Source organism: Triturus cristatus, chromosome 10 (genome assembly GCF_964204655.1).
Source record: "Triturus cristatus chromosome 10, aTriCri1.1, whole genome shotgun sequence".
NCBI lineage: Eukaryota > Metazoa > Chordata > Amphibia > Caudata > Salamandridae > Triturus > Triturus cristatus.
In genome coordinates this window covers 1,116,732,238-1,116,744,617 of record NC_140593.1, presented here as the reverse complement: position 1 = coordinate 1,116,744,617, position 12,380 = coordinate 1,116,732,238, and positions in this window count along the sequence as shown.

Genomic DNA, 12,380 nt, shown 5'->3' with positions numbered 1-12,380 from the left:
CGGCATCTCCTTGACAAGCGGCTGCAAAAAAACATCCACAAAAGTGGAAAGAGGTTCTAACAAGGAGCCTATACCCGATATTATCGGTCGCCCAGGAGGTGGTCTTTGTTCTTTATGGATCTTTGGTAAGACATAAAAGTATGGCATGACCGGGTATTTGGTAGTAAGAAAATTGGATTCTTGTTCGGTGATCCAGCCGGAAGCAAGTGCATCTTCGACGAGGGTTTTAATCTCTCTCGTCAATCTGGGAGTCGGATCCTCAGAAAGCGGTTTGTACGCTGTGAGATTGCCGAGTTGTCTCAGGCATTCAGTCCGGTATGTCTCTGTGTCTAAAATGACAATTGCTCCGCCTTTGTCAGCTGGTTTTATCGTGATGGAATCATCCTTTGCAAGTGCCATCAGTGCTTGTTTATCCCTCTTTGAAAGATTGTGATAAGCCTTGTTTCCTCTGGCATTATAGGTGGTGATGTCTTGGATCACTGCTTGTTCGAATACTTTTACCCGATCTGGAACAAGATGGGCTGGAGGGTTAAAAGTCGAAGCAGTTTTGAGACCTGTATTCCTATCAGGGGAATCATCTGCAGAGGGCGTAAGTTCTTTGTCCTTAAAAAAGAAATGCAGACGTATCTTCCTGAAGAATCGGGCCAATTCACAGCGGAGCTGGAATGGGTCTCCCTCATTAGTGGGTACGAACCCCAAACCTTTATTGAGGACTCGCTGTTCATCGGATGTCAGAACTTTAGTGCTAAGATTAACCACTAGTTCGTTGTGTTCGTGCTTGTCCCTGGTTGGGGTTGTCCCTTCTTGCTCCGGGTATTCGGTTGTTGTGGTTCCTCCGTTTGCCAATGTACCTGGGAGGACCCTCTCCTTCTGCCTCGATTTCGTCCGCGGCCTGATCCTAAAAAAGGCGGTTGGCCAAAAAATGGAACCTGAGTTGGAAAAGGAGGTAGAGGTTGAGAAAACGGGGGTTGGTAGCCCCATGGAGCAGGCGGCCACCACGGTGTTCCTTGTTGGTAAGGGTGTGGCATGTTTTGTCTGAAATTAGGCCGATATTGTCCTCTACCTCTCCTCGATGGTTGTGCGTTGTTCTCAGAATCTGAGTCAGTGGAAAAGGTATCTGACCCAGATGAAGAGTAGTTTGACCCGTACCGTCTACCTTTCTTGTTGTACTCAGGTGGAACGTACTGTTCACTGGTGTAGGGGTATACCTTCTCGAAGGAGAAGCGCGCTAGGTCCTTCTTAAATTTGTCGATTTTGGTCATTAAGATCGAGTCTTTGTGCTCTTTGTTGGTTTTATTTGTCTCTTCCAGATTTCTTTTGAAAGTGGCACTCGTAATAGTGGTCTTAATCTGCCCTTCCAGAGTTTGGATCTCAATAAGTATGGCATCAGCTACCCTTTTGGCCGTGTTGATGATAAGAATTAACCAATCGCGTGTGCACCGCCACGCGATCAGTGACCAGTCTTTGAGAAATGTCTTATCCGTAAGAAAGAGCCTAGGAGTATTTGTCACTATTAGGCCCATAGGGGCACTGTTGCTTCTCAAATACTCAGTCATGATGGCACCGTGAATGAAAGTGCGAGAGTGGGAATTCTTTAAACTAAGTAAAGATTGCCAGTCATCCTGAGTATTACTCGAGACAGAAGGTAAGGAGTCTAAGATACTTGGATTGGTACTTAATATGGATTGGAGCATGTCATCGTTAAAAGCTAGACCTGTGAGTTCTGCCATGTTCATAAATCGCCAAACGTCATCAAAAAGTAGTGAATCTTCCCCAATGTAAAAGACCCGCAGCCGTGGCTGCTCTCAAACTCAATATAAGACAACCCTACACAAAAGGGGAAGTGTGGGTAAAGAGGGTCCAAGGGATGTGTTTAGAGACCACCTACAGTATAAATCCCCAATCAACAAGCATTATACCAAAAAATACTGTGGGTCTAAAAAATATATATTCTGTGTGGATACCTGATATATTCAGAAGAGTGAAAACCATCTGGGGTGTACCCAAAAAGGTTGAGTTCCCATCACCCACAAAGGTGGCTATTCATCATTTGGGAGCTCTGAACTAAACCATAAAAACCAACCACTTGGGTAATGATGGCGGTTATATGGTAGTCCTAGTCGTGGGTGACCAAAAGTGGGGTGATGGTTTGCAGTGCCAAGAATATAAAAGGAAAAAGTGCTATTAAAAATGGCTACCAAGACACAAACAATTTTATTCTGGTGCTGTCTTGATGCCACTTTAAAAACAGTGCGTGGACAGTATAACAAATGACTGTCAGAGTGGTGGTCTACATGTTTCGGCTATCGGACTATGAAGTCCAAGCTCTCATCAGGACCTTTAGCGCTACTGCAAAAACGTGAACAAAGGAAACTTATGTAAATTAGTGGTTGGGATGAAATCCCAATACGACCTTTTATGTTAGTCCGTTTCCCTGGAATTTTTGGGAGGGGAAACCGGAAAACCTAGTTATAATGGAAGAAAAAAGTCAAACATTTCTAAAAATTATCGATATCCAACACAGAAGACGCTAGATACAGTGTACTAGCAGTCATGAACACAATACAAGTGTGAGTGTTGTGAACACAAAATGGTAGAAACAACAAGTAAATTTCGACAAAAGTCTTTTGACAACATTTTTTGTTGGTTCAGTACTCACCCGTCAATGATCGGGTATGTACCTCGCCTCGCCTGGCATCCGCTCAGGACAGGAGGCACCGCTCTATAAGGAAGAGAGCATCAATGCATACAAAAGTTACAAAAATCGGCCCCATGGTAGTTAATCCCATCGTGTTATAGTGGGAGGGGAAGAGGGGGGAGAGAAAAACTTCCACAATATGTCGTTTGTAAATACAATTACGAAATACGGCAGAGTCAAACAGGCTAGTAAGGGGAAAGCGAACACTGAAGGCACTGAACGCTTCCATCTTTAAAAGTGCGCTGTAGCGTTGGCACACGTTAAGGAGCAGATGTCATCATATGCTTATGTATTATAAAGTGCGCTGTAACGCTGCGCAAGGTGAGGAAACGGCCAATGAATAGGCACAAGTCTCAGTGACCCGAGTAGTAAAATCTACGGCTGAGACACCAAAAACATAGCAGTATGTCATCATATGTTTAGAGACCCATGTCCCATCTGTAAATCCTGTGTAAGGTATACCGCACTGGGAAACAGAACATCAGAACAAAAGTCAAATAACAAAATATCAAAGTATCAGGACTCACCTCTCCGTCGGTACCCCACGCTGTAAGCTGAGCTGGAAGGGGAGGTGGCGGACCGGACGAGGGAGTTACCTGATATAGGCCAATGGGCGTCCGGTTACGTAATTCAGTACGGAAGGATCAGAGGGACAGAAAGGATGTGTGATTACTCAGTTCTGGAATGCTTTCCGAATGACTCGGATCAGGGGAGTCCGACCGAGCGATTTAGATGTATCCGGATGCATCCAGATATGATTCGGTCGGGCTCTCATTGACTTCAATAGGAGCCTGTGTTCCGAACATAAACTCAGGTTCCCATTGAAAAAAGGGGTGGTTGGGAAAAGTCGTGCACCTTGTGGCGGCCACCCCATGGTGCCTGGCACACTGTGCATGCATGGGAAGGGAAGAACCATGGGTACCCCTGCGGGCCCGATTCGGAGGGCCCCGGGTGAAGGGGGCCTGCTATGGGCCTCCAAAGTCTGATTCCCACAGCTGTTTCTTCTCAGCCAAACCGAATCGGAATGGCTGTCCGAATCGGTCATCGTACTCGCTCGTTCGGAAACCGTCTCCATAGGACTATACGATTCGGCTCTGAATGACTCGGGCTGCCTGAATCCTGTTGAGAACGGATTGAGACAGCCCAGTCGCCTCCCTTGCATCGTACTCGGTCGTCCGGAAAGGTGACCAATTTGAACGGAAACAAGGCTTCTGAATCGGATTCAACCAAATCGAAAGCCAGTCGAGCCTTTCCTGACAACATCGAAATAGGCACCTAAGTAGTAAACCTACATGTGTGAGGATATCTCCCTAGAAAAGACACGAGAGGTGGAGATTTACACTAAGGTGAATAGCATTTTATAGTACTTTAGTAGTACTACTGTAATACTGCTAAACATACTACAAACTGCAGTTTGTGAATAATCCCAAACGTGCTTTTATATGGCACTTCACACCACATTATTTCTGTTCCTTAACTGTGTAAATAACAGGACTTACTAGTAGTTCATATAACACTACACTATGTATCGACCAGTGCTCAATTTGCAAAAAATAAGTGCTGGAGCTCTCATCAAGAGGCCACTGCAGCTTCTATCACATATTCCCCCTGCCCGTGCTGCCAATGAAAGTAACACCACAAGTACTACCATTCCTACTCCTATAAGTGTGACAATTCGGATATTTCAGGCCCGAAATGTTATAAGAATGGCTTGGGTGGCAGGTAATATTCATTTTTAATGTATATTGAGTTAATAATTAACTGTTGCTGTGATCATCTCTAAATTGGCTAGACAGCGCCACCTAGTGGCAGTCTGTCAGAGGCCCTGGTGCTGACAATTAAGTGCGATGCCAGGCACCGGAAACAACCGGCTCAAATTAAGCACCGATATAGACCCTAACAATGTGGAAAGCTGAGTTGGCTTCACTAGGATTCAAACCAGTGATAAAAGGCCCTTAGTGGTGGGAGCTTGCAAGTGAAATGTGACAAGCTAGGCGGGGTCTGTAGGTGCCACAAGAGCTCATCTTTTGACTGCTTGTTCATACTTTATGTACTTCTACGAAAATTGGAAATGACCCCTAGTCAACAATGAACCAGATGTTTAGAGCCTGATTTGCAAAGCCATTTGCACATCTAAGGTTAACTTACATAGACTAGTGATTTGATTTACCAATACAAGGAGCTCGTAAAAGACACTTGTAAATCAATAATATTGTATGTGGGTAAATCTCTCACCTGGGTCAGGGTGTGGGCAGATGCCCTGGAATGTTGGACACTCAAAAGTTTGTGCTAAAGACAAATTTAGAAACAACCCATACCCTCTCTGGGAAGATTAGGTGGCTGATGTAAATTCCTGTGCATGGTGGAAATGAACAAAGAACAATCATGAAATTGTGAGCGCATAGGTGAAGGTGGTTCTCTAAGTAGTAAAACAAGCATTTACAATGCAATGGTCTCGGGATTGGTAAAGTTAGAGCTATTGGCATTGCTCATGACATTATTGTTGTTTATGTTTTTGTTTTTAAAACATTTAACGAAACGGCATTGTTATTTACAATGTCAATAGCTTAATCACTCTCAAATGCAAGACCTATTGCATTTGCACCCACACACAGAGCCACCTACACACACACTGATTAAGCTATTGACATTGTAAATAACAATGGCGTTTCTTTACATGTTTTAAAAACAAAAACATAAGCAAAAATAATGTCATGAGCAATGCCAATAGCTCTAACTTTAACAATGCAGAGACCGTTGCATTTACAATGCAATGGTCTCGGCAATATTATAGGTAGAGCTATTGGTATTGCTCATTATTTTTTTATCATTTTTGTATCCCTAAATAAATGGCATTGTCATTTCTATTGGCATTAGCTTTTTTTGCATATGTAATACCTATTGCATTAGCAGTGAGAGAGTGAGATAGAGAAAGAGAATGAGGTATTGAAATAGAGAGTGAGGTAGTGATACAGAGTGAGGTAGATAGAGAGTGAGGAATTCTTAGATAACTTGTGCTTTTATGATCCATTTTAAAGAGATCGAATAAAGCTGTGTGACTGACTGACCACAATAAGACTCACTTAAAAAAATAAACGAGGTGTTTTCCTACACACGACAAAATTCAGTGCACCGATTTCTTACAGAATCACTAATTTTTTTAGTCTTCTTCACATGATCGCTCAGACAAGTTTGGGGTTCCAAATAGCACACTACGATTTGCAGTTAATGAACATGTAAACATTGGCTTTTGGAAACCTGTTACAGCCACAAAATCACTGGCAAGAGTAGTTTCGTAAGGATTGCCTAGGATACAAACGTCATTTTAAAGCATCCACGTCGTTTTCAATTATGCTGACTTTAGGCATAGACGACGGGTCGACAGATTACCACTTTAACTTTGAACGGTTTCATTTCTGAATCTAACATTGCTTATACTTGGGTGACAGACAGTTACCCACAAGCATCACTTCAAAATAACACAGGGGATAAACAGCTGCAGACTAGTGCCAAGAAACACAGGTAAAAACGATGGTACCCATCATTATAACAAGAAGGGCTGACAATCGTTTATTAGCAACTAATCGCATACAAACTGTAAAAAAAAAAAACAACAAGAAGGCGTGACATTACAAACCTGTATCCAACAATAAACACTGAAGTCGACAAACGTCCTCTTTAATAATATCTAGGCTTATTTGACGTGAGACATGCAAAAACCCATGTCCATTGTACATCAACATCCACGTGCATTCTGAGATGGAGGATCAGACCTGGAGGGAGCAATTAAAAACAAGACTCCATACACTCAACGTAGTTAAGCATAGGCCTGTTGTAAAGGTAGGGGTTATGTACATATGGTAAAGTGATTGTGCAAGTTGCACATCTGAGCCTAAGACCAAGAATGCTGTTGACAATATCCCGCCACCAGGCGGGAAAGTCGAGTAGAGATGCACACCTGTCTTATGGTGGGAATTACTCAGCACTTCAGAGAATTCTCAGGGCCGATGCCCGGAGTTTAGGACGCTTCTGTTCAGAATAACCGGGGAGGTCAACACTAAGGGCAAATAACTTCCCGGCAGAGAAGCCCCAGTATCCCGCACCCAGGAAAGCACACAACCGAGGCAGGGCCCGCGCTCCCTTTCCAAACAAACCCAGAAGCTTAGCTTCAAAGACTCACCTGGTCCAAGTTCTCATCGCTGCCGCTGTCCTCCGTATCCGAGTCGATGACAATTCGGCCTTTCCGTTTCTTCACCATAGCTACAGCTTCCTCTCACGCTACTCGAGGCCGTGGATGGTGCGAAGGAACCCGGCCCCCCTTCTGGGGTTGAGCGTACACAGCACAAAAGGTAACTACGCATGTGAACTTCCGCATCTGTGCGTGCAACTTACACTGAGCACGCGCACTGCCAATTCCCTAACGCCGGGTGAAAGAAAAGAAAGACTGCAAAACAAACTATGTCGAAAGCCTTAAAACCTGCGAGATGGTGAGAACGTGGCGGCCATTTTAAACTGGCAGTATTTGGTACTGAAAGCCACACTCTTAGGATGAGAGCCATAATACAAATGTCATATTGCTTAAATTATTATTATAATCACTGTAAAGTATGTACAAATTAAAGAGAGTTGTTCTATTTTCAGCTTTTTTGCCAATAACCTGTGTTTGTTACAATGTTTAATAAGTGAAACACTTTTACCCCGAAGAAAAATGTCACTTTGAGCTTCTGTCAAAAAGAAGTTCAATTGCTGATGTAATTATCTAACTCTTGCATCTTAGATTTTTCTGCCCTGTTTATTGCCACCTATAAACTGTCTCAAAAGCCCCCACCCTCCCACTGTTGATGCGTAAAGACTAGTCTGTGCAGAGCCTTGCGTGCGTACCTCTTATTTTAAGGACGGAGCGAGTACCATATATCTTCAAACTTTGGGGATTGCCGTGTCTTCATTCAAAGGGGGCGCAAATGCCTCAGCGAAGAAACGTAAATGAAGTTGCCTGTAAGTGTGACCTTCTTCATTTGGCGCATTTCCAGGATGTCTTAATTTACACAAATCTTGAAGTGCATTGAAAAACAAGCATTAACAAGCACACCACTGCCTAAGCACACCACTGCCTTTCTCCGAGGCGAAGCAGAAATGCCTCGGAGAAAGGCAGCGGCGTTTCCGGATTCGGGGGCGTGTTTTGCTTTTCTCTCCTCTTGCCATTGGCTGGAGGAGATAATGAGAGAAGTTGAAAAAAACACGCCCCCGAATCCAAAAAGGACGGGGCCTGTTCGGAGTGACGGACCTCTTCTCCAATGGCTGGCCAGCATTCAAGAGGCCAGCCAATGGAGAATTGGGGCGGGTTCAAACCCCTCTACTCCAAGTCATTATCTCTCGCGAGCAAGACTGCGCAAGCGCAGCCTTCGCTAGCCGAGACCTAAAAAGGATGCTTTTAAATATGCCAAGGCTTTTTTGAATGTGCATTCAAAAAGCCCTTCAGATGTATGCAAGTAGGAATTCGAAAAAGTTTTCTAGGACTATCCTGGATACATTGGTGAATTCCTGAATTTAGAAATCCTTTACCTGTGTGAGGCAGTAAAGGCAGTGAGAGGGATGTTTACTCATGTCTGTTTACATAATTACATAATTATTTCCTCGTGCAATAAGCTTTTTTTATTTTTTATATATACATTAAAAAAAGCAATACGTTTAATTTTCACAGGAATCACGCTTACGATGCATCACTGGTCATCTGTATGAAAAATGTGCGCAAGGGCAAATCTCGCAAACAAAAATCACTTGAAATAACTGACATGACTTGCTCCGCAGAAAAATTTCAAGGCCGCACACAACAGTTTATGTTTCATGCAAAATATTTTTTGCTTGAGCCAGTCTTCGGTTGGTGAAAATTATATTAAAAAGCATAATTGGGGTAAAAAGTAACACAAAATACAAAAGCAACAAATTGGAAATTTGTGCAAAAAGTTGGCATGCATAACAGAATTTTACCCTGACCTAAGTCTGCCATTTGGCATGGATCCTGACCAAAAAAAGTAAGATTACCAACCCACAGACACTCAGCTGGTACACCTCAACCCTTCCTGGGCTCCATGACATCCAAGCAACTGAGATCAGAGGCAGTTTTAGGGCTTTGAAGAGTCCAGGGGTAATTAATTCTGACTTAAGGAGCTGTGTTAAATTGGATAGAAACTGCTGAAAAGGGGATTATGGTTTATTCAAGTGCAAAGGGTCTGCGGGGAAGGGTGGAGGAGATTATGTCACAGGCAATGAGAACAGACAGCCTTGGACAGTTCTGACTTTCCTGCTCCCAGCAGAAGAGATACAAAAACACAACCCCGCAAGGCTGCTGAGCTCTGTCCTTGATCTGTTTCTGATGCAGCGGTCACACTAGCTCTGGTACATGTTTTGGGTGAAGAGAGCCCCTCAAACGAATTATTGCACCCAAATTCACAAAAAGGAAGGGGAATAGGTCAGCAATTTGCTTCTATGGGGCAACTCGCACAGCTATAATTTCTGACTTTAATGAATTCTCAAATAATTACAAGGGAACTCCTGGACAACTATTTTTGTAGATTTTTTTTGTGCTTCCATATGTGAAATGTAGGCATGTTAAAAAATCACCATTTAAGAATCCTGCAAATCTGTAAAGGATATTTTGATGCAAAAGTTCATAACTACTTCTAACTTTTCTTGTTTAACTACCGAGACAAATCAATTTTCCAAGTCTCCTCCCCATACTCAATTAAAAGTGAGGCTGCACACTTCTGCTCTTGAAAGGAGATGTCAGCACGGTTGCACGGTGGGAAACTACCTGCAAATTGTAAATAACCACAACCATTTGAAGGTGATGTGTTCACCAACTCAAAGAAGTCGTCCATCCAGGAAAGCCTACCAACCTACCCTTGTAATTAGTTTACTTAAATTCTACAATGGGGCAGACTTAAACTCACTGTGCACAGAAATGTCTGGCAGTGCGGATTCTGTGTATTAGGTTTGAGAATTTCAGTTAGCAAATATTTTAAGATCTCTCTTTATATTTTCTGAGCAGTGAATGCTCTTTTATTTTTTTATTTTTTTTATTCATTTACCATTCATTTGTGTGATTTGCCTAGGGCACACCACATACCCGTAAGGCCTTATTACGAGTTTGGCCGTTTTGGAGCGGGCCTCCATTCCAACGCTCCGCTCCAAGACCGCCAAACCTGTAGTAAGTCTGCCTGCCGGTATACAAGTTGTAATCCTGGTGGCCGCTCCTGCAGCGGCGGTCCTATAGCGGTGCCTTTCTAAAGGCTCATTGAAGAGCCTTAAAAAAGGCACTGCCGGGGACCGCCGCAGCAAGTTTCTTCAAGGACAGAAATGCACAATGTTGTGCATTTCTGTCCGTGCAGGAACAGGGGGTGCAAAAATACAGGGGGGCACACCATGTGCGCCCTGCAGGCACACCATGTGCGCCCTGCAGGCACCCCCGTGCACAGAGACAACAGGGGGCCCTGCATGACCCCCTTTGTTGTCTCTCCACCACACTTTTCATGGCGGGCTCATCGCCATGAAAAGTGTGGCAGGGAGGCAATTTGTAATATGCTGGGCAGTGCCAGCATATTACTATACCTGACCGCTACTCGACCGCCAAGGGATCCTTGATCCCTGGTGGTCGAAGCGGTCTTGTTACGGTCTGACTGCCGCAGTTCTAATGTGGCGCATAGTGTTGCAGTGGAGACAGTGGTCAGACCGCCACCGCGACTTCCGCGATCCTATGGACCACCATAGTCGTAATAAGCCACATCGTCCCAAAGTTGGTGCTGTGCTCCGGAAGTTACAGTGGGCATGGCGTGGTATGGTGAAGGACACAGCTGGTTTAACACAGACATAATACAGTTAAACTAACAGAAAGTTTTTCAAGGAGCTAAGTCAGTCTTACAAGTCTTCAAAACAGAGTGGCCCAAATAATTTTATTATTTTCTATGAGTTGCAATTCAATAGAAACCCTTTTTCTTTAGTCTTACAAGTCTGTCATAGTTTGTGCATGGGTGTTGTATAGCTCATTTGCAAAACCAGTAATGTCTAAATTATGTATTTGCAAAACATTTAATTCGTAAATTATTCTAAAATGTCTTAAAACATGCACTCATGGAATGCCAGAAATTGTTAGGCGATGACTATCCCGAGGAATGTGACAGACAAACATGGAATGAGCAGAGGAGTGGGCTAGGATCTGAAATGGAAATTTGTGTGCGCCTACACACAATACCAGAATGCACAAAGGTTTTCCAATGAACTAGTTATGCAAATGGAAAGGTCCCAAGTGCACCAAAGTGAGTCTGACACAAATAGGGTAAAATGTTAGAAGTGCACTGACCAGTATAAAAATATTAACATCTGTGAAGAAAAGAGCATAATGAATGGGAAAATATTGTGTTAAGAGTTCAGAAGACAAAATAGGAATAAAAGTAACATTTTATAAAAGCAGAATCATCAAAGTGCTCAATTTACACAATGAAGAAATTACAAATGAGCATTGTTATAGAAACAGGCACAAGTCAGCTCTCCTTGTCAGTGCGAGGGACTGCAGGATGTACTTACGTCATTTGGAATGTTGGCAGTGTAAGTGATGTAAAAATGGAAATGTTTCTAAATCGCCTAACATGCACAGGTGTAACTTACACACTGCATAAGATCAGACTTTTTTCCGGATCCTTTGTGAATCGGGCTAATAGTCATCTTTTCTGTCCTCTGTGTCTTGGCCTGCTCCCTGGATTCTAAGGTACTCACTGCAGTACTGGCTAATGTTTTTGAAGCATTACTAGTTGATTTGCAGCTCCAGATGCTCCAGGCGCTGTGATGGTACTCAAAGGTGCTAATGCTTAATTTTGGGGTATTCACCAAGGAGGGTTGAGAGGTCCAGCACTGAAGGCTTACTCACTGTTGGAAATGGCCCTTTTTGCAGGGTTATCCCTAAACGTTTTGCTTTTTTCTCCTATTTTTTTCCTGACCTGTGTGTTTTGGTTTTAGGACTCTGGGCACTTCACCCCTGCGGATCAGTGCTAAAGTGCATATGCTCTCTGTGTAAACTGTGTTTTGATTGGTGTTTCCATGATTGGCTATTTGATTTATGTGTCAGTCCTTAGTAAAGTGCACTGCGAGTGCCAGGGCCTATAAATCAAATGCTGTTGGTGGGCTGCAGCACTGGATTGTGCCACCCACGCAAACAGCCTGTAAAGTGTGTCTAAGGCCTGCCATTGCAGAGCCTGTGTGCAGCCTGGGGCTGCCATGTCGACTTGGCAAGTGCACACACTTGCAAGTCCCTAAACCTTCACTTTTCTACATGTTAGTCACCCCTAAGATAGGCCCAAGGTACCCCTGTGGGCAGGGTGCATTGTATGTGAAAGGTAGGACATGCAGTGGTGTGTGTGGCATGTCCTAATAGTGAATTACAGCCATTTTCGTTTTTCACTATTGCAAGGCTACCTGTTCTCCATAGGCCAGAATGGCCAGTTTGATTATTACATCTAATAATCCTAACTGACTCAGAGAACATGGTAGAAAATCGAATTTAGTATACCTGAACTCAGAATGATAAAATACATATTTTAGTAAAGTTGGTTTTAACATTCTGTGTTTGAAAATACCACTTTTAGAAACTAGGTATATTCTTGTCTAACTATCCAAACCTGCCTCTGCTAGG